General features: G+C 37.8%; 1 pseudogene; it reads right to left on the bottom strand.

Moving 5' to 3' along the window:
- Positions 1-15,019: 15,019 nt before the first annotated feature.
- On the bottom strand, positions 15,020-15,814 carry LOC100058565 (enhancer of rudimentary homolog pseudogene; annotated as a pseudogene).
- Between the last annotated feature and the right edge of the window lie 4,593 nt (positions 15,815-20,407).

The following is a 20,407-nucleotide window of genomic DNA, read 5'->3' as shown; positions in this document are numbered from 1 at the left end:
CTTAAACCAACTTTCCATGTATATATATCGATCTGTTTCTGAGTTCTCTATTCTGATGTATTCTGGTCTTTTTGTTTATTTCTATACCAATACCATATTGTCTCATGGTTTTATCAAACGTCAGTGTCTGATCAGATAAGTTCTTTCGTGTTATTCTTAACAAGTGACACATTTACATTTTAGAATCAGCTTGTAAATTTTCCTGAAAAACTCTGGGATTTTGATTGAGATTGCATTGAATTGATAGCTTAATTTAGAAAGAATAGACGTCTTTATAATATTGAATCTTCTTATCCATGATTTTCTTCATTTATTTAGCTCTTCTTCAATGTCTTTCAATATAATTGTACACTTTTTCTGGAAAAGTCTTTAATTTATTAGATTTATTCCTAGATACTTCATCATTTTTGATGCTATTGTAAATAGTATAATTTTAAAAATTACATTTGCTAACTGTGCTTGGGGATAGAAATACAGTTGGCTAGTTTGTAAATTTTTGTGGCTATGCTCTTTTTAGAACTCTCTCATTCTAGTAATTTGTTGATTCCTTTGAATTTTCTGTGTGCAAATAATGACTGTTTTATGTCTTCCTTCCAATCCTTTTACCATTTATTTTGTTTTGTTTTCTGCATTAGTTAGGACCTCTAGTATGCTGAATACGAGTGATGGTTACAAGCATCTTTGTCTTGTTTTTATACTTAAAGGAAATATTTTCAGTATTACAATATTAGATGTTGTATGGTTTTACATACACCAGCTTCTAGATTTCAAACCTGTTTTGAGTTTTTGTCATAGAAGATGTTAAATTTTATCTAATGTTTTTTATGTGTTTATTAAGATGGCAAATGATTTTTCTTTAATCTGTTAATGTGGTGAATTAGAGTACTCAACTTTCAATTAATAAACCAAACTTGCATTCTTGGTATTTGGTCAGGATGTATATGTATTTTATACATTGCTGGATTCACTTGTGTAGTATTTAGAATTTCGTATCTGTGGGTCACAAGTGATATTAGTTTATAAGTCTGCACAGTCTGTCATGTTTATTTCTTAATCTAGTCTGGTTTTGTTATCAAAGTTATGCTAAGCTCATACAATGAGTAAAGAGTGTTTCTTCTATGTGTTTATTTGAAAAGTTTATAGAAAATCAGTATATTTATTGGTAGAACTTGCTTGTAAAGTCATCAGCACCTGGTATTTTCTTTATGGAATGATTAACTACTGATTTATATTTTTTAATGTTTATTGGATTGAATTATTCAAGCTTTCTCTTGATTCAGTTTTGATATTTTGTATTTTTTTTAGTAATTTATCCATTTCATTTAAGTTTTCAAATTTACTCTGCTAAATTATTTGTAGTGTTTTCCTTATTGGCTTATTCTCTGTGATATCAGTAATTTTGTTCCCTTCTTCTCTACAGATGCTGTTTATTTCTATCTTATCTCTTTTCTTTCAGCAGTTTATTTCATACAAGCCTTCAAAGAACTTGACTTGGTTTACCCTCACCTTTTTTTTTTCTATTTTATTAGTTTTTATTTTTATCTTCATAATACCCTTTTTTCTCCTTCCCAACTGTTATAAGAGTGCTTATTCATGAGCTGGGATATAGTTTTTATATCTTAGATGCAACATGACACTCCCTTGTTTTATCTTTGTTTTCCTTTATTTGTGATGTTGAGCATCTTTTAATAAAATACTTTTAACTACTTATTTATTTGATGTGAAATGTAAAAGAGGGCATTCAAGACCGAGGAAGCTGTATTAAAGAAAAAAATTTAGGGAGAATGTTTAGGAAATGGTACATTGTACATTCTGTATTATATGGCACATATTGTACATTCTACATTCTATATTATATGGCACATTGTACATTCTATATTATATGGCACATATTTTATTATAATTACTTGCTTGTATGGTTTGAACTCTTTAAGGATAGACACTAATTCATACTTATAGTTCTAGACATTATTATATACATTTGAGAGTGTTAGAACTTTCCTGACTTAATAACAAATGGCCAGCTGGCTGGATAGATGACAGGTTAGGAAAACAGGCTATATTAGACTAATATAGAGGGTGTTGCTGCCTTATGTGCAGAATAATAATGATTTTGAAACTTTATTCTATTGGCTTGAAGAGCCTATAGAACAGGGTTCCTGCTCTGGTAGTTGTTTTTCTTGTAGGTCAACATGGCCTGTAGCCTTTCAGAGAAACTGGAAATTGTGCTCTTTATCAGAATACGGGACATAGAGGTCAGAATTAGGGAACAAGAGGATGCAATATATCAGTTATTGTTCAGTCATGGGAGCAGAGCCTTTATGAATTATGGGATAAGGGATTTATTACAAATTAGACCTTATGCAGTTGTCAGAGGAGCTAGAGAAGCGAAGGACCTGGAGGACGTTAAGACTCACCAGCCAGTCAATCTGAGAAGCCAAGAACACCCAACCACTGACATGGGACTGCAGAGGGAGGGCTTGTGGGGAGGTCTCTGGGAGGCTATGCCTCTGTGTAAACACAGCCTCTGTGGGTCTGCTGCCAAGTGTCTGTGGTGGGCTGCAACCACTGTTAGCCAGCGAGTTTGGCAATAAAGAACAGGACAGAGTCGAGGAGAGTGAGGACAAGCTGGAACTCGTTGGCACTTCCGTGTCTGTCTGTTACCACATCTTGCCACAGCAACCTTCAAAGTAATGGCTTCTGATTCGTTTCTACCTTCCAGGTGTTGTGAAAATTTATTTTTGGCCAACTTGAAACCAGAACTGTACAGGGAAGAGGATTCTTGGAAATGTCATTCCAGCGTAGCAGGTTGATAGGGTAAAAACCAAAATGTAAAACTTCGAGGAAGATATTCCAAGAGTAGAGCAGGAGTTGAGGGTTATAACTAGGTTCTACAGGGGAAGGAAAAAAGACCTAATTACAATGATTAGGGGAATAACTGAAGGGAGAAAAGCCCAGGGTATTGAGTCTGTGAGTTAACCATGAATACAGTGAACCTGGGTAAGTGCCAAAGCTCAGACTGTTTCTGATCTGTGGATGTGATAAGGATAGCCCTGGTCAATGAGTCAGAATCTTACTGAGTGCTGCTTTCTACATGGACACTTCTTCCTCATTCCGTCTTTAAATGATTGTGGCCTTAGGAGTTCTACCATGGCCTACTGCTTTTCTTGCTCAAAACATTTTCTTTGGACTATTTCATTGATAACTATGTGTTCAATTACCAAAGTACCAATTTTCCTAAATCTGTATTTCCAGATCTACCTTAGCACTAGTCATAAATTTACACTGGCTTACTAGGCTGTATGTGCCATAAACACTTTAAATCCAACATGTCTGGAATAGAGCTCATCTCTAGCAACCACCTCTGTTTCCATATTAGCAGCTGACATCACCATGTATTCTGCTATCCAAGCCAGAAACCTGGGAAGTCACGTCTGACACTTCCTTCTCCATTTCCAGTATCCAATCTATCACTGGATATGTCAATCATATCTCTAAATATCTCTTTATTCATTTCCTTTCCATTCATATTGTCTTCATCCAGTAGTTGACCGTTTCTTGCCTGACTATTGGACTGGTCTTTTTATTTTCCCTATCGCTGAAGTCTTCCTTTATCCGTTTTTTTCACTTTTTAATAATCATGATCATAATTTTAGTATTGTCCAATTTTTAATCTAGTAAGTAGCAGAGCCAGGATTTGAAATTTTAACTGTTAGTCTGCTTTGAAGGCTGTGGGTAGCTTTCTTACCTCTCTGAGATTCAATGTGGCTATCTGTAAAATGGAGATAATATTAATTCCTACCTTGTGGGATTGTTGTGAGGATTCAGTGAGCTGACATGTGTCCTACAGGTGGTACTGGACAAGCAGAGACAAGCAGGACACCGTTCGATTATACTGGAATTCCAGCTGTATTGGAGCTGGAACTTGAAGCCTGTCATCCTGACCCTAGAGCTACACTCTTATCCATTATGCTAATGTGCTCTTTTACTGTTTCACAAGTGGAAAATGCTACCAACTTGACCTTTCTCAAACACAAATCTGATCATGTTATTTCCTTGTTTAAAAGCCCTTAGCAATTCTATAATTCCAGTAAGATACTCCTTCATGTCGGCCACAGCCTCCATGTTTTGGTCTGCTTATCTATATTACCTCATTTCTGCCCTCTTCTTTTAATCTTATTGCATGGCAACCCCAACATATTTTTAATATCTGGAAATTTCTGTGCTCTTTCATGTCTCAGTACTTTTACACATATGATTTATTCTGCTTGAAATGTGTTGTCCTCACTACTGGAGAGCTCCTAATTGTCCTTTGAGATTCAGCTCAAACATTACCTCTCTTGTAAAACTTTCCTGAGTGGACCTGAGGTAGATTTTGATGTGTCTGTCACTATGCTCTCAGAACACTTATGACGTTGTGTTTTAATTATTTGCCACTTTCCTGTAGGCTGTGAGCTTTTTGAAGGTACTCATCTTTGTGGTTTTAGATCCTAGCTCTTAGGTCTTAGATTCTAGTACCTGACACAAGCGCTCAAGAAATTTACCTGGAACCAATGAATGAACTTTAAAAGAGTTTTTATGCTGTTTGCATGGTAGTCTCCTATTTTAGTTCATGGTTATGACTGGCCCTTGGTGTCAGGATTCTGTTAGCACTTCCCTTCTCTTCTTGCTGATCTACCTACATCTGTGATTTGTAGAGTCATAGAGTGTCAGTGTTGAAAGTGACCTGGGAGGCAATTTCCTTCAATACTCTATCTATTTAATTTTATATATTTTATCTCCAGATGTGTGTAGCTGCATTTCTCATCCTGTCGTATATTCCTCTCACCTTTCTTCTTGTGGGAGCCTGTCTCTCTGCATCAGGCCAAGAAATCTGCCTCGTTACCCAGGAAAGGAAGTTCTTCCCCTCCCCTGTCAGCAACTTGCCAGCCTGTTGAGTATTAGGGAACCACAGTCCCTGGTACTCGCATGTTTTATGGCCTTCATTATTTCTAATATCGATCTTTTATGCTGAAGTGTTAGGTAATTTTTCTATTCTCGTAAAATATTTGAACACAAATACTATTTTTTTCCAAATGAAACTGTCTTGTTAGGATCACTCTACCTATAAGCCAGAATCACATTTTCAGTTTCCCTTGGTTGGTTTTCAGCACAATCTCAGCTCCTGGAAGGTTTGCAGAGAGCAGGCGATCATGGGAAAGTTCTCATGGAAAGCTGTACATGTGTATATACATGTTGATGGGGTTGATGGAATGGAGATAAGTGGGAAGATAGAGGAGAAAGAAAACTGCTCTGGCCTCTTACTCAACATGAGAGGCAGCAGCGTACAGTGGGAAAGAGAATTGGATTGTGGTTTTCTGCTCCCTAATTGTAACTTTCTTTCATTTGATTTCAGGAAGTTATATACACAATAGTGTAAAATTGAAAAGGTACCAAAAAAGTAGCAGAGAAAAGAAAGCTCTTCCACTCCTGACCCCTATTTCCCTTGCTGTAGTAACCACTCCATTTTCTTATGTTTTCTTCCAGAGATATTTTCTGTATATATCAGCATAGTGGCATATCATTTAGGATATACAAATAATACTGCCTGTGTCTCTTGAACTTCAGCATTAACTTCTCTAAATTCCTAGATGGAGATTCTAATATGTACCTGAGAAAACCCTTGGGGATTTTGTGACAATCAATGAAATAGTATTTGTGAACATGCTCGAAAATCAGGTATTTTACAACTACAGGATGGAGAGGACAATAGTCAGGGGAGTAGTATTGCTCTACACAAAGGATGATGGATCACATGTGATCTGATTTGATGAGAGCAATTATGAGTTGGTATCAGAGCTGTTGTGTCAGAGGCATCCTGTCTAACTCTCTTGGGTGTGTTACCGGTCCTTTCTCTCTCATGGCATGTTCTTGGGCTTTTCTACATGGCTAATCAGGAGATACCACTTGCACCTTAATTGTCAGGTGTGTATTCACTTGAGATAAGAAGTGGAAGTTTGCCAGAGTGTGGGACACCTCTGCCTCCCTCCCTCACCCCTCCTCTTTGCTCCCTTTCATGTTTAGGGAGTTGATACTGGAACTTGGGTGATGTAACCGTTTGAGTCATGGTCCCTTGGTGCTGGGGATTCACTCACTTTTAATTGATAGTTGCTGGAATCACTTCTCCCTCCCTCACCCTGGCTTCCTCTCCTAATTTGCTCTCAGGGGCCTCCAACTCTTGCTTTAATCAGCCAAGGGAGAGCTGCTGCAGAGAGTCCCAAATTGGCACCTGGGGACCCCAGGTTCTGCTACCACTCTGCTTTGTCAAGTTTCTTTTCTAATAGATTAAAACAACTATTGAAACAACTTTGTCTTTGGATTGGACCTGGGAGGATAGGGATCCTTTGTGCATTGCTTTCACAGAGGCAGCTTGAACGGTGCCAACCTCTTCTAGACTTTGCCAACTACTGTGTTTGGCCTGAAACTTTTTGTTCCTGCCAACAGAGAGGGGAGAAGAAGAAGATATCTGGTTTAAATGTCCAAAATGGGACTGGTGAATGATTGGAGAAATGAGTAGATGAGAAAAACCTGCCATTTGAGGAATGTGAGCCTTGACATTTTGATCCACACACTGCTTCTCTGTAGCAAAAAGCCTTGTGGGAAACTTACTTTGTCTGCTTCTGCTTGTCACTGTCCAAAGGAGAGTCAACACTAGTTGTGCAATTTGGCCAGTAATCATTATTGGGTTACGTTTTTTAAAACTATGTTTTAAAATAGACTTTATTTTTTAGAGCAGTTTGAGATTCACAGCAAAATCGAGTGGAAAGTACAGAAAGTTCCCATATATCTTCTGCCCCCACACACGCGCTCCTCCCCTCCTATCAATATCCTGCATCAGAATGGTGTATTTGTTACAGTCAATGAACCTACATTGACACATCATTATCATCCAAGTCCATAGTTTACTTTAGGGTTCACGCTTGATGTTGTACATTCTATGGGTTTTGACAAATGTGTAATGACTTGTACCCACCATTATAGTATGCAGAGTGGTTTCACTGCCCTGAAATCCTCCGTGCTCCACCTGTTCATCTTTTCCTTCTCCTTAGCTCTGACAAGCACTGTTTCTTTTCACTATCTCCCTAGCTTTGCCTTTTCCAGGTTGTCATATTGTTGGAATCATAGAATATATACCCTTTTCAGGTTGGCTTCTTGAGTTACATTTTTTTTTTTTTTAAAGATTTTATTTTTTCCTTTTTCTCCCCAAAGCCCCCCAGTACATAGTTGTATGTTCTTCGTTGTGGGTCCTTCTAGTTGTGGCATGTGGGACGCTGCCTCAGCGTGGTTTGATGAGCAGTGCCATGTCGGCGCCCAGGATTCGAACCAACGAAACGCTGGGCCGCTTGCAGCGGAGCGCGCGAACTTAACCACTCGGCCACGGGGCCAGCCCCTTGAGTTACATTTTTAAATGATGTTTAAAAATAATTTTTAGTATGATTTTAAAGCTACGATAGAGAATAAATATATTTCCTTTTGGCATTCACAAGTGCATTTGAATGACCTCTTTTTGAAGAAATGGATACTGCTAAGGAAATTGTCCTGGTACCACCTCACCCTGGGAGAAGAAACGCAGTAGTTGACTTGACTTTGAGTGCTTTATAACCAACACTCTTTGGCCAGGCCACAGTCCAAGTCCGGAATGCAAAACACTTGTTTGAGGGTTGAATTGTGATCTTTTTACTGAATGATAGGGTAGTTGTTAGCCTACAGATAAACTTGCTTACAAGGCTGTGTCTTGGGACAAGACCAAGAAAGACACAGAAATCTCAGTCTGTACAGTTTCATTAGCGTTCATTAAGAACTGCATTCTACATGTAGCAACCAGATGTATGTATTTTTATTACTATGTAATATGTAAGTGATTTGTAAATTATTATAAATATCTCCCAAGAGACTGTGATCTCTTCTAGGTAGGAAATGTGTCTTTCTAAAACGTGTCCCCTAACACTAGCATGGCATCTATTTATGGTACACAATAAATGTTGAATGAGTAAACATTATTCTGTTGTTGCTTACAATTCTCTGAACACATATTTTTCTATTCTTGCTTACTTTAGATTTAGAAGATCAGGTTCTCACATTTTTTCCCACATATTTTACATGTTTATATTGATAGAGAAGGCAAACAAAATGGCACATGGTCCTGCTTATCTTTGTCAGGGCAGGATGGCTGTAGAAGACATTAACCAGAATTCCATCAGGTGAATATAGAAGTAGACCCAGAGTGCTGGGACTTTAGGGCATGGCCCCACTAGATGGGAGACTGCATGGGTTACCAGTGTGGTCAGGGAAAACTATGCTTCCCAGGAGATAAGGAATCCCAGTGAGGGTCTAAGCCTACCATCTTTCTGCCCTGTCTAGCTTTCCTTTCTTTATGCTCCTTTCCTGGTGCAGGCCATTTCCTCTTTGCCTTCCAGGTGGTTGAACAGTTGGAAGAAAGGACTATACCCTTTCTTTTATTTACTTGCCTATTGTAGCCCGATTAATAAGTTGGAAGCAAAGAGGAGGCCTCTTTCATTTCTTCACTGGTTCCTCCTAGACTCAGATCCAGAGTAAATTCATAAAAGTTGATTGAGCACCTAGTCTCGTATTGTATTTAGCAATATGAGAGTATTAAGATGAATAAGATCATACAGCTGGTGAGTGGTAAGCCTGGGTTTAAATCTGGGTCTCCTGATACCAAGTCTAGTGCTTTTGACACCATACCAGGCTGTTTTGTGGGGTTCTTATGCCAAAGTAAGAAAGTGAAAGGAATTATGTGTTCTTATTTAAACCCGAAAAGAGATAATGCAGGAAGGACTAAAATTCGAATAGTTAAGATTACTGTATACACTGCCTAATTCTCCTTAGGTGTTCAGATTTAATTTTTATATGTAGTTTTTCATATATTTAATGTCTATGCTTGCTTGTTTTATAGAAAAATGTATAATTGAGGATAAAACCATGTTAATCCAGCCTTTCAGTAAACCACTTCTGTTGGATATCTAGTTGCTCATATACAAAGACATAACCAGTATGATAGTTTATCTTAATATTAATTGTCTTCCAAATCTCTAGGAAGAAAAATGCAGCCAAAGTCAAACCTTAAAATGATGGTAAATATTATTCTAAGAAAAAAGTCGTACTAAAGCAAGGAGGGCATTGAGTTGGTGGTTGTGGTAAGTACTGTTATGAAGGATAGAGCTGGTTGCCTGGGGACATTATGTTGGAGAGCTGAAGAGAGAAAAGAATCAGCATAATATTGACAAGTTGTGTTGATGTAGAATCAACCTTCCAAGAGTTCATAAAGTTTTAAGGCTGTAAACATATTCATCTTCAAGAGTAATTCCTGGAGGAGGAACTGAATTAGAGTAACTTAATTCCCTTAAGGTGGTACAGAGAATTATTGACAGATTTGCTGTCCTTTAAGGCAATGCTTAGAAAATGGTACACCAAGAAAATGATGTTTGTCTGACATAGTGGAATAAACTTGAAAGGATTTGGAGCCATCTCTGTAGATTTTGGTTAAAAAGTTCATTATATTTGTTATATTCTAAGAGAAAAATTTACCTAATTTGATTAACATTTGTAATGAAAAAATATTGAATTCCTATAAAATTTCTAAATAAAATATTTTGCACATTTTAAATGAGCACTTTAGATTTGTTTCTGTGTATGTGCATTTTAAATATACAACTTTTAAATATTAGTTTTTAAGCTTGGTATATAGTTCATGCAATTTCTAGTAAAGACTTTGAATGATGGTCTCTTCAGATCCTAGATATTCACCGCTGATGAGAAATTTTCTTGAATTTGGATAATTCAGTTTCTGTGGATCAAACTTAAGAGTGTGATCGTTCTTTAAATCTCACAGCTCCTCCTTTTCTGTTATTGACAAATGTCATGTTAAAAGGTCTTGTGAGGAAACATTTAACATTACATTAACGGTAAACAAACTTTCTCATATCAAGTATTTTAAAAAAGGATTAAAGATTTTCCTGAAGTATACACTTATGTTGCTGTTAATAAATATTAATAAATATTCCTCAGGATTCAAATAATAAAACTGACTAAACATTATTAATGAACCATGTTTAAGCTTACTTTTTTTGATATTGAGTCTTTTGTTTTGAATCCATACACACTGTCAAGTACATCAGTGTATTTTCATGTGGGCTTTGGCATTTTTGAATGAGATTATTCAGGTGGTATAAATATCAGGTAAGCCACTTTTCAAAAAATTAACTTTTTATTTTGAAATACTTTTATATTTACGGAAGTTTCAAAGACAGAGAATTACAGTACATCTCTCACTCAATTTCCCTTATTACTAACATCTTACATGGTACATTTGTTAAAATTAACAAACCAACATTGATACATTACTAGTAATAGAACTCCATTATTTGCATTTCATCAGTTTTCCATTGATGTCCTTTCTTTATTCCAGGATCCAATCAAGGGAACCATACTAAATTTACTTGTTGCCTCTCTTCAGTCCCCTCTGAGTCTGTGACAGTTTCTAAGTTCCTTGTTTTTCATGACTTTGATAGTCTTGAGGAGTACTGGGCATGGTTTCTTGTAGAATGGCCCCCAATTTGGGTTTGACGTTTTTCCTCATGATTTGACGGGATTATGGATTTTAGGAAAAGATACGAAAGAGGTGAAGTGCCCTTCTTGTCACGTCACATCAGGGGACATGTATCCATATGACACCCCTGGTGATGTTAACCTTCATCACTTGGTTGATTTTGTTTGCCAGGTTTCTCCACTGTAGAGTTACCATGTTTTCCTTTCCCTAGTATTCTTTGGAAGCAAGTCACTAATTCTAGGCCACCTTCAGGGAAAGGGGATTAAGCTCCATCTCCTGGAGGAGAGAGTATCTACATATATTATTTGTAATTCTTCTGTAAGGAAAATTTGTCTATTTCCCTCCATTTGTTTACTTATCTCCATACGAACTCACATAAATTCTTTTTCATACTTTGGGTTATAATCCAATCCTACATTATTTACTTTGTTGCTCACATCGTTCCAGCTTTGGTCGTGAGAGCTCTTTCGGTTTGGTTCCTGTATCTGTTTGACATGTCTCCATCTTTTTGCTTTTTGAATATTTATATATTATTTCTGATACTACATGATCCTTTAGGTTCATCTTGTATTTTCCCTGTCCCAGTCCTAGAATCAATCATTTCTCAAGGAGTCCTGGTACCTTTTTTTCAGATTGGTACCTGCGCTAACAGCTATTGTCAATCTTCTTCTTCTTTTTTTTCCCTTCTTCTCTCCCAAACCCCCCAGTACAAGGTTGTATATTCTAGTTGTAGGTCCTTCTGGTTGTGCCATGTGGGACGCCACCTCAGCATGGCCTGATGAGCTCCCAAGATCTGAACTGGTGAAAACCTGGGCCACTGAAGTGGAGCGCGCAAACTTAACCACTCGACCACGGGGCCGGCCCATCCTGGTACCTTTTATTGAAGAATAGTATTTAGAAATCAAGATCTGGGTGCTGGGGGTATTTATTGCTACTTGGGTGTTATTGCTTCAAGGCGTTTTCAGCAGACAGAGCTACATAATATATATGTATGTATACTACACCACATATACATACATATCTATAATTATTTCTATATTTACTCATCTGTATATATATTAAGTATGAATTCATACTGATGTCTCTAACGCTAACCAGTAACACAGAGTTCCTTCTTGCCCTATTTTCTTGCTCAACTGTAACTTCCCTCTTTGTCAGTGTAGTAGGCTAAATAATGGCCCTCCAAATATGTCTACATCCTAATCCCCATAACTTGTAAATATGTTGTTTTACCTGGCAAAAGGGACTCCACATATATCATTAAGCTAAAGATATTGCCATGGGGGAGTTTGTCCTGTATTTTCTGTAATTACATGGGCCAATGTAATTACGTGGGTTCTTATAAGAGGGAGGCAGGAGGGTCAAAGACAGAGAAAGTAATGTGATGACTGAAGGAGAGATAGAGATTGAAAGATGCTATACTGCTAGATTTGAAGATGGAGAAAGGGGCCATTAGCCAAAGAATGCAGGTGGCTTCTAAAACTGGCAAAGTCAAGGCAATGGATTCTCCCCTAAGGCACCCAGAAGGAAGCATCTCTGCTGACACTTTGACTTAAGTTTAGTGAGACTGATTTTGGACTTCTGACCTCCAGAACTGTAAGATTATACATTTAGGTTGTTTTAAGCCACTAAGTTTGTGATAATTTATTACAGCAGGAGTAGGAAACTGTTACGGACAGTGAGAAACCTGGTTCCTGCCATCCTCCGTTCATTTACTTGTTTGTTCAACCCCAGTTTCTATGTGAAGCAGTTTCAGAATTGGTAACCACACCATGTAAAAAATTTACCAACTAGAGTACAATGTTTACGTACAATTGCTTTTGCCTTTAGCCTTATAGTTTCCAGTCAGAACACCGTGTTGTAAAGTTACTTAGATAAGCTTCTTTTTTCTCTACCCCGTTCGATGCAGTTATGTCACACATTTGTAATACAGTTAGATTCATTTGTCACACTCTGCATTCCATTTTGGGATACCCCTACATCCTGGTTGATCCTTTTTTAGTTTGCATACATTAAAGTTCACTTTTTCTGACGTACAGTTCTATGGGTTTTGACAAACGTATAGAGTCATGTATCTATTACCCACCCCATTACCATACATATACAGTGCCTACACCCTAAAAGTTCCCCTGTGCATTCCCTTTGTAGTCAATCACTTCCCTTTCCCTCATCCCCTGGCAATCACTAATATGCTTTTTGTCCCTATAGTTTTGCCTTTTCCGGAATGTCATATCAATGATATCATACAATATGTAGTCTTTTGGATCATTTTTCTTTCACTTTCTAGAATGCCTTTGAGATCATCCATGTTGCTCCACGATTTGATAGCTCATTCCTTTTTATCACTCAATAATATTCTGTTGTATGGGTGTATCACAGTTTATCCATTTCCTTGTTGAAGGACATCTTGGTTGCTTTTCCTGACTATGAATAAGACTGCTATAAATATTTGTTTATAGATTTTTGAGTTAACATGAGTTTTCAAATTACTTGAGTAAATACTAAGGTGTGTGATTGCTGGGTCATATGGTAAGTGTATATTTAGATTTATAAGAAACTGCCAAACTGTCTTCCAAAATGGCTGTGCCATTTTCCATTCCCACCAGCAACGAATGGGAGTTTCTGTTATTCTACATCCTTGTCAGCACTTGTTATTGTCAGTGTTTTGGATTTTAGTCATTTTAAGAGGCGTGTAGTGACAACTCATTGTGGTTTTAATTTGCATTTCTTTAATGACGTGATGTCAAGCATCTTTTCATGGGTTTATTCACCATTCATATATTTTCTTCAATTAAGCGTCTATTTAGATCTTTTGCCCTTTTTGTTTGTTGAGGAATATTAGCTCTGAGCTAACACCCATGGCCAATCCTCTTCTTTTTGCTGAGTAAGATTGGCCCTGAGCTAACCTCTGTGCCCATCTTCCTCTATTTTATATCTGGAATGTCTGCCACAGCATGGCTTGATAAATGGTGTGCAGGTCCACACCCGGGATTGGAACTGGAAAACCCTGGGCTACAGAAGCAGAGCACGCAAACTTAACTGCTATGCCACTGGGTCAGCCCCTTGCCCATTTTTACTTGGGTTGTTTGTTTTCTTAATATTAAGTTTTGAGAATTTTTTAAAAAAGTTAGTAACTGATAGATCTTCAAAATGAGAATCATTCACATTTTTTTCCCCATTGTCATATCATCTCATAAACTCATGACCTTTGCTTCCTAAATCTCAGCCAGCTCCATAGCCTGAAACTATCTCTGCTGCTTCTACCCAGTGAGATTTCTGCTCACTGCTTGCGCTCTACCTCCCTGTACCATAGCCCATAAAATGTTCTCAGGGAGAAAGCCTGGGTACATGTGGGGCTTATCTTGGATGCCTCCCCTTTCTAAAGAATTTCAGCCCTGCTTTGGTTGTTGTACAATGCCTGCAAGCAATTGTTTTCTATATTGTGTCCAAATTTTATGGTTATTTATGGTGGGAAGGTTACTCTGATAATGGCTATTTCATCATAGCCAGGACCAGAATTCCTCACCTTAAAGTTCCAGAAACTCAGTTTCACCAAATCATATAAGTAGTCAGACTCTAGGAAGACTAAAATAAACACATTAAATTTGCAAGAGTGGCATAAATTCCTTAATTTGAGTAATTGCTAAAGAATCTTTCCCTGTCATTGCAGCTGCACCATCAGAATATACTCAAAATTTAAGTCTCAAACCACAATTTGTTGATAATGTAATCCTTCACAGTTATATACCATTTTATAGCTAATTGTTTTGTCAGGAATGAAGGTGAAAAAAAATTCCTCCTCATATCACCATCATATTCAAGTTGCATATATAAATAATTGCCATTTTAGAAATAGCTGAGTGTTCATCAAGTTGCATGAAAAATAATCTGCTAACTTTATTTATTCTATGATCTAGTTCTTTAATACATTGAGCTGTGGAGTCATTGAAAAGTGGTACGTGATGGGGCCGGCCCAGTGGCACAGTGGTTAAGTTTGCACGTTCCACTTCGGCGGCCCAGGGTTTGCTGGTTCGGATCTCAGGTGTGGACATGGCACCGCTTGGCAAGCCATGCTGTGGTAGGCGTCCCACATATAAAGTAGAGGAAGATGGGCACAGATGTTAGCTCAGGGCCAGTCTTACTCGGCAAAAAGAGGAGGATTGGCAGCAGTTAGCTCAGGGCTAATCTTCCCATAAAAAAAAAAAGAAAAAAAAGAAAAGTGGTACGTGAGCTACCTTCATTGCCATTAATTCATTCAAGTTTTGCCAGCAAGCATCTTTGATACAGTCTTTCATTAATGACTCTGCAATTGTACATATTTTCTTTCTTTTAGCAACTCAAAATTCTGTTTTACAAGATCTCAAAGCACAAATGTTCATATGAAATATTGAACATTTGCTTTTTTCTGCCTTTTTTTTCTTTTGAAAATATAACTAAAGACCATTTATTTTGTTTTTCACTAAGACTTTATCTTGAGGACATAACTAAATTGTGTCACCACCCCCCACCCCAACTTGAAGAAGGGTTAGTACAGTGAATGTTAGAAAGCAGATAGGAACAGTTTGAAGGAATGGAACCAACATTAACTGACAAAGAACAACTTCCATCTAAATCATCATAAAAATGTTTAAGTAAAAAAAAGGGGGAGAATGGGGGTTTCAGATTGAACAAGATCCTCACATTTCATCTAATACATTCAATCCTGGCTAGAGCGTACCAAAATGGAAACAGGATTACTATAATACAAACTTCCACTACCGCAGGCTGTACACATCTGTGTTCCAAGCCCACCCCCATCCCCGTGATGCTTCCAACTCAACTATTTCCCAGCCTGTTGGGCCTGCCGACGAAGGAGCACGTAGATCTTCTCTTTAATCCAGTCTTTGTTATAAGGCTGGTATGTCTGGGTAGCAGCTCGGTAAACAAGGCAGCTGCGGTCTGCCAGATCATCGATAAAATCAAACAACTGACTGATATCGTATGTGATAGAGGGGCTGTTGGGGTTCATTCTCTTCAGATGTTCTTCAGACATTTTACAAACGCCTTCCATGCATTCATTCACAGACTCATAGTCAGCGTAAGTGCGGCCTTCTGGCCTCTCAGTAGGCTGTACCAGCAGAACGGTGTGAGACATCGCGCCAAACTCTTTCGATGCAGCCGCTGCCGACACCACCGCCGCACACGAGCTGAACCGCAACGCCGCCAACAGCCTGCTTTTTTTCTGTTTTTTAATTCAATAATATTTCTTTAAAAATTATTTTGGCTTTTAACATATTTCTTTATGTTTTGTATGTAAAAGCTGCTTAAGTTTTGATGGTTTCTTTGTTTCATTAGCTAATCTATCTCTGCAAGTAGCTCACTGCGGTTTGGGCATGTCATGCTTCATTATAGTTATATAATTAAAAATATATGAGGGTTTGCACTTCTGAGTAAACTAGTATGAATTCTTAGTCTTCATTTCTTGGAAAACATTTCTATTGTTATCATTTGGTTTACTACTATGGCTGCATTCAGAAAGGATGTGTCTGGGCTGTCCTGGGGGCAGAGTGGTTGAGTTCAAATGTTCTGTCTGCTTTGGCAGCCTAGGGTTCGCCAGTTCAGATCCTCCACGTGGACGTACACATCGCTCATCAAGCCATGCTGTGGAGGCATCCCACATACAAAACAGAGGAAGACTGGCACAGATGCTAGCTCAGGGACAATCTTCCTCCAGCAAAAAGAGCAAGATTAGCAATAGATGTTATCTTGGGGCCAATTTTCCTCACCCCTCCCCCCACCAAAATGTGTCTTTTCTTAAAAAAGACTCCAGTAAAGCTTGATTTTCCACAACAAATTAGAGTTAAAAATAAATAATATGAATTATATTTCCCCAATTTAACTTATATTAAACTATGCATTAAAATTAAAATTATTGTAAAAATGTCATAAAGATAAATATGTATATTTTCTCAATTTTTATATACTTTCGGGTTACAGTTCACAAGCAAGCCTTAAAATGGCACCTGTTTTAACGTGGTTCTACTGTGTCTGACTAGTGTAAACAGATAGTACTCCTACGTCCAAACTGGTCTACATCCTGTTCAAGGAGATGAGTCCATTGATCATGTGCTTGGATGTTACAATGTTGAATTGCTCTAAAAGTTTCTAAAGCTTCCTCTCAGTTTCTGTTCTTTTCTTCTTGTGGACCATACTTTGAAAAGCACCATTCTAGATCAAGTCACCATTATATCTTCTCTAGATTACTGCAATACCCTTATAACTGGTCCACTCTCTTCAATTTTGATCTCTCTCTAGTGCGTTCTTCATTTTGTCATTACATTGCTCTTTCAAAATGTAAATGTGATCATATCATTCCTGAGTATAACTCTTCAAACATTTCTCATTGGTCTTAGGATAAAATCTAAAGTTCTTATCCTGATTTATATGACCTTAAATGAGCTGATTCATGCTTAACTCTGTTGTCTCATCTTTTGACATTTCTCCCTTACATTGAATATTCCAGCCAAAATGAACTACTTTTTGTTTCTTGAATAGCCTACTCACTCGTTTCTGATTCTGTGGACATATTCCTTCTTCTTCTACACTCCTCCTCCATCACTGCTTTTTGGGTAATTCCCATTCACCCATCAGATGTCATCTTAGATGCTACTTCCTGAAGACTTTCCTGCCACCTTCCACATATCCTTGGACCTGGACTGGGTCATGTGCTCCTTCTATATGCTCTGATAGCATCCTGTGGTTACTCTGGCTTAGCACTTCACACACTAAATTAAAGTGAGTTGTTCACTCATCTATTTCCTCCTACAGTGTAAGTGCCATGAGACTTGTCATATATTGGGGGGAAAAATGAATGTAGGCACCTCTAGAAAATTCACTCTGTTCAACTTTCTTATCTTACAGATAGAGGCCAGAGAAGTGAAATGACTTATGTAAGGACACACAGCTAGTTGGTTGTAGAACTGGGATTAGAATGCTAATCATCTGATTGCCCATTCATTGCCTGTCCCAATACATTACACTTCCTGATTTCTTGTGGAGTGAAAGATCAAATCATTTTCAATATACTGAGGTCCAAAAGTTGGCAAATACACTTTAGGAAAGTTTTAATACTTAATACCAAAAGGATTTTTCTGGTTAGTCTTCAGTTAACTAATTATAATAATAATAATAATAATAACCATTATTCCTTCATAATTTATTCTTTTATAAATATAGTTATAAGAATAATAACCGTTCTTCTTCTTTTCACGTAATATTTGCTTGGGTTGAAGTTTTTCGTGTTTCATGTTTAGGAAAACGATAGAAGCAAAATGATCACCAGAGGGCAACAGAACACAGCAGCTAGGTCAGACCGTGTTCTGCCCTACAATGGAAAATTTGCAGGGCTAAGGTTTTGGAGGGTTTGGAAGGCAAAAGTGGAGAAACAGAGAGAGGGATAGGATAAGTTACTGAGAATGAGGAAACCTATTCTCATTTTCATAGATCTTATCTTTCTCCACAGTTTTGCATCCTCAGCAATTGTACATCCAGTATCTAATAAGTAACTCTGAGATTCACCATAAAAGTAAGGGCAAAAAAGTTAATGTCCACAAATTCATGCTTCAAAAGCCTCAGCAGCAGTAATTTGATATCGGTTACTCCTTTTCTTGGGAACATTTGGGAGGAGGTGTGGAGATGGAGGTGTTGAGATTTACTGAAATAGAGGATGCAGCAGATTTGGATGTCATGGATACCCACAGTCATGAAGGAGGTTATCTAGGGTTCTGCTCTTCTCCTCTTCCTTTTTATCAGCCCTTCTCTTTGCTCTTCAGAGTCAACATACCTAATTCCTCTGTCTGGTGTTCAGCACCCTCATAACACGGCCCCACTAAACCTACTTTGTTTTCCATTGTTTCCCAACACTAACCCTCATCTCTAGTCAGGCTACTCACTTTACTCCACTCTCTATCCTCTCCACACCTTTGTTTAGCTGTTCCTTAAATCTGGAGAGCCTCACCTTGTCTTTTGCCATGCACCTTGAGAAAGGTACTTAACACTTAGGTTCTCGAGGTCTTATTCTGTAAAGTGGGTATAAACAATTCTTGTAATGATGTCATTGGGATTAAACGAGACAGTTTATGTCAGGACCATAGCCCAGTTAAAGACACATGAGAGGGTCTCAGCACATTTGTTCCCCTCTCCTTCCTATCTCTAAGTCACAGATCAACCACCACTTTCTCCTTGAATAAATTTCTGTCTAAAGCATACACTGACATGTCATTTTCCTAATCTCTTGTGGCACTTAATGTTAAATTCAAGGAAGGAAAATTAATACATTACCAATCTCACCTCTCATATTGTCAACCAGATGAGAAAGAGTGATAAGATCCAGCACTGCAAAGGCTGTGGGTTTTTTTTTTTTTGAGGAAGATTAGCCTTGCGCTAACATCTGCCACCAATCCTCCCCTTTTTGCTGAGGAAGACTGGCCCTGAGCTAACACCCGTGCCCATCTTCCTCTACTTTATATGTGGGACACCTGCCATAGCATGGCTTGCCAAGCGGTGCCACGTCCGCACCCGGGATCCGAGCCAGCGAACCCCAGGCCGCTGAAGCGGAACGTGTGCACTTAACTGCTGCGCCACTGGGCCAGCGCTGCAAAGGCTGTGGGTAAACGAGCACTTTCATAGAAATTTTTTAGTAAGATATAATTCACCTAGCATAAAATTCATCCTTTTAAAGTGTAGGTATTTTTCAGTCTTTCACAAGGTTGTGCAACAATCACCACTATCTGACGCTAGAACATCTTCATCATCCCTAAAAGAAACTGGTTACACATTAGCAGTAGTCCCCCATTCTTCCCTCTGCCCAGTCCTTGGCAAGAACTAATCTACTTTCTGTCTCTATAGATTTGCCTATTCTGGGCATTTTATGTAAATAGAATCATGGAATATGTGGCCTTCTGTGTCTGGCTTGTTTCACTTAGCATAATGGTTTCCAAGTTCATTCATGTTGTAGCAAGTATCATACTTAACTCCGTTTTATGGCTGAATAATATTCCATTGTACATATATACCACATTTTGTTTTCCATTCATCAACCCATGGACGTTTAGGTTGTTTTACTTTTTGACTATTATGAATAATGTTGTTATGAACATTCGTATACACATTTTGCTTGAACATATATTTTTAATTCTCTTGAGATTATACTTATGATGAAATTGCTGGGTCATATGGTAAACTCTAATTTACATTTCTTCCAGCAATGTGTGAGTGCTCTAATTTTTCCAGAATTGTTGTCTATCTTTTTGATTCTAGCCATGCTAGTGAGTCTGAAGTGGTACCCCACTGTGATTTTGATTTACCTTGCCCTAATGATGAATGATGTTGAGCATTTTCATGTACTCATTGGCCATTTGTATATCTTCTTTGGAGAAATGTCTGTTCAAATCTTTTATACATTTTAAAAATTGTTATTTGTCTTTCTATTGTTGAGTTTTATGAGTTTTTTATACATTCTGGATGCTAGAATATCAGATATATGATCTGCAAATATTTTTTCCCATTCTGTGACCTTTCACTCTCTCGATAGTATCCTTTGAAGTACAAAATTTAAAAATTTTGATGAAGTCCAGTTTATCTATTTTTTTCTTTTATTGCTTGTATTTTTGGTGTTATATCTAAAAAATTTGCATAATCCAAGGTCACAAAGATTCAAATCTATGTTTTCTTCTAAGAGTTTCATAGGTTAGCTCTTACATTTAGGTCTTTGATCCATTTTGAGTTAATTTTTGTATGTGGCATGAGGTAGGTATCCAA

Source organism: Equus caballus, chromosome 1 (assembly GCF_041296265.1).
Source record: "Equus caballus isolate H_3958 breed thoroughbred chromosome 1, TB-T2T, whole genome shotgun sequence".
Taxonomy (NCBI): Eukaryota; Metazoa; Chordata; class Mammalia; order Perissodactyla; family Equidae; genus Equus; species Equus caballus.
Note: the sequence above shows the minus strand (reverse complement) of the source record. Positions and strands in the feature narration are given on the sequence as shown.